At 42.3% G+C, this 3,093-nt stretch overlaps 1 protein-coding gene across 1 annotated transcript in view; it reads right to left on the bottom strand.

The window, feature by feature from the left end:
- LOC116377415 (long-chain-fatty-acid--CoA ligase 6-like) overlaps positions 1–1,873 on the bottom strand; it is a gene marked incomplete at its 3' end in the record, with an annotated part of 7,844 nt that extends 5,971 nt beyond the window's left edge. The window contains exon 1 of the mRNA XM_031839051.1: positions 1,822–1,873. The remainder of the gene's footprint in view (positions 1–1,821) is intronic.
- Between the last annotated feature and the right edge of the window lie 1,220 nt (positions 1,874–3,093).

The raw sequence follows: 3,093 nt of genomic DNA, 5'->3' as shown, positions 1-3,093 counted from the left end.
ACACACACACACACACACACACACACACACACACACACACACACACACACACACACACACACACACACACACACACACACACACACACACACACACACACACACACACACACACACACACACACACACACACACACACACACACACACACCATGAGATGCATCAATTATCTGAGAGGGAGGCTGGCTGCAGAGCTGACTGGAGGGTTTCCTTCCCTCCCGCGGGAAATGAGTCAGAGACAGCACCACCCGACCGAGCGAATGGCATCGAGGCACTGCTGCAGCTCACAGCCAATCAGAATCACTTCCTGTCTGCTCTCTTTCTCCAGCTCACTGACACACACACACACACACATGCGCGGAGCTACAGACACCAACAGACAGCGAGGCTGAGGGGCGTCGTTAGGCCTCTTGTAGGGGGGCTGAAGCCCCCCTAAAATGTTCTTCAGACCCCCCAAATAATTTGGCATTATTGGCTTTAATAAATGTCATTAAATTAAACTATTGTTTCTCACATGGACAAGTTATTTATAACTCTAACATGCTACATATGTGCGTGCGTTCTGGTTTGTATGTTTTCTCCCCCTTCAAATTACAATCCAACAGCCTATCATCATACTTAACGATATAAACCCCGGGCACTAGGACCTTGGGGAGGCTGCTGCGTGCATGTTTTTTTTCCATTGAATGGTATATTTGACACTGAACTAGTTCATCTTTATCTCAGTGTTAGTGTCCAAATGAGCATAAAATATCACTGGTATGTAAAAACTACACGGACAACAAAATAGATGTAAATGTTGATCAAAATCTTATTCCCTTCTGCTCATAATAAAACAAGTAAACAACTCAAAAGTTGACACTGTCAGGTCCATTCTCCATCCATTGTGTGCGGTCCCTTTAAGAATTAGGATTTGGGAGTGACGCGGATATGAAAGCTAGTTTATCCGTCTTTCCTTTACAAGCAGGAAAATTATTTCTCTCTCTTTATTTGAGAAAAGTTCATATTTGTGTTGTCAAATTTCACTATGAAACTCAAATTCTGTCTCTTGTGTTATCATATACTGAATGCAAGCAAAACTACAGAGGCAAAATCACACTCTTTCTGATTGAACCAATCTATGAACTGTCTGAAACAATGGATATCCGCGGCCCCAAATGGGCCCCAAAAAGAATTGCTGCATGCATAGCACGCAAACATGCCCCTCCCCTTGGGGCTAAGCCCCCCCTTTCTTTGAATCCTAGACACGCCCCTGGGTATAAATATCTGAGGCCGTGTGAACGTGGCTTTCTCAATCACCACTTATTTAGAAGCACTATTTTCTTCACTCCTACTTTGCTAAAGGGAAGCTGCATCACGTGAACATGCTGTGTCATGTGAACACTCGGGTGAAAGCAGGTTTCAGGAAGTCAGATGCATGACTTTTCAAAACCGACAAAAATAATGTATGTGACACCAACATCAGAGCAGGACAAACGTCTTTTTATCTCTTGAAGTTTAATGAAGGTGTAAACGGGTTGTATAAACGATGTAAAGATTCAGGATTCTGAGGAGCCCCATAACATTCTAACCAGACAACCAAAGTCTAATTTCTTTATATTAACATTTAATTTATTTAGTATTACTTTCTAACATGTGGAACATCTCCTTTCCTTTTGGATTGGTCATTGCCATCAGTCTCGCAGCCTTTTTAAGTCTCGAGATTTAAAAAAGTCTTAGTCGACTATCAGTCATACTGATTTGTAGTCTAATAGATTAGCTGATGTAATCAAAAACTTTCCCCAAAAAGAATCATTTAGACCACTTTAGATATTGTGCTTACCAGAAATATGTTATAAGTTTCCTTGGAAATTGTCACGATCAGGCTTTGTGTTCTGTGTGTTTCTTTCTGTAGTTCCTCACCCTACCTGTCAGCCACTCCCTCAGTACCAGTCTAACTCCCTCAGTACCAGTCTAACTCCCTTCACCTGCCCCTGATCACTAATCAAGCACTCCTTCATCAGCACAACTCTCCTCACCTGTTCTAGCCACTATTTAAACCCCTGCCTCCCAGTCACACACTGCCAGATCATTGTTTGTGTTCTACCCGCCCGTTTGTCTTGCCCCCGGTTTCCCACGTTTGCCCATTACCACGTTTTGCACCTCTGATATCTGTTCTTAAGATATTTGAACAGTCCTTAAAGGAGAATGTGAAAACCTTGAACACTGTTAGACGTGATAACTCATTAGGTGTGAGTACAGAACTCAGTTGTGTCCACACTTGACACTTCAAATCGGCTTGTCTGATTGGATAGTGGTCATATATATTTCGAGGTCAAGGGAGCGGCTGTCCAACGGTGGATAAGGACATTTTATTTCCTATAAATTCTTCACAATAAAAGTCACCCTTTATTTTTGTTGCTTTATTTTGCTACTTTTCCTCCCTGCGGTATTTGTGGACTTGTTTTATTGAAGAATAGACGTTTGTCGTTACGTTTCACCCAAAACAAAAATACGTTTCACTTCCTGTACAGAACTACAACTTGTCAGTGATCTGAGTCGGCACTTCTGAAGAGTCTTAAATTCAGCTAAATGCTCTTACGTCCTCCAGGGAGCACTGGTAAATAATGTAAACGCTACACTCTGCACATGCTGTCATCATCTCCAGTCATCTGTAAAGCAGCACCACATCTCTGGTACATGCAGCTATTGCTCATAAGCCTCCACTGCTTTGATTCAAGTCAGGAGTACAACACCTTCAACTGCTCTACAGAGAATTCTCTGTCGCTGATTTCCCAAACTTCTACTTGGACTTGAATCCTCTTAATTCAACGAAACTCAAGTTTCTGTTCAGACAGAAAGTATCACCTGTAACTGAAAAAACGCTGCATGACTGATCCCTCTGATGTGTCTGAAACCAGCAATGTGCCTTTAAAACCGCAGGACTCTCTGCTTCTCTTTATTTCTTCCTGCACTGATCTGATGATTTCCTCTTTTTCTGTTGTTGTTGTTGTCCCCTTTTTTGTTCTGCAGTTCCAGTTAACGTGTTGGGGGATTAGAGCTGCTCCAGTGCTGGGAAATGTTGAGCGAGATAGTAAATAATAGAAACCACTTG

This window comes from Anarrhichthys ocellatus, unplaced genomic scaffold (assembly GCF_004355925.1).
Source record: "Anarrhichthys ocellatus isolate YVR2014 unplaced genomic scaffold, GSC_Weel_1.0 scaffold1220, whole genome shotgun sequence".
NCBI classification, from domain to species: Eukaryota; Metazoa; Chordata; class Actinopteri; order Perciformes; family Anarhichadidae; genus Anarrhichthys; species Anarrhichthys ocellatus.
This window is presented reverse-complemented; position numbering and strand designations above follow the sequence as displayed.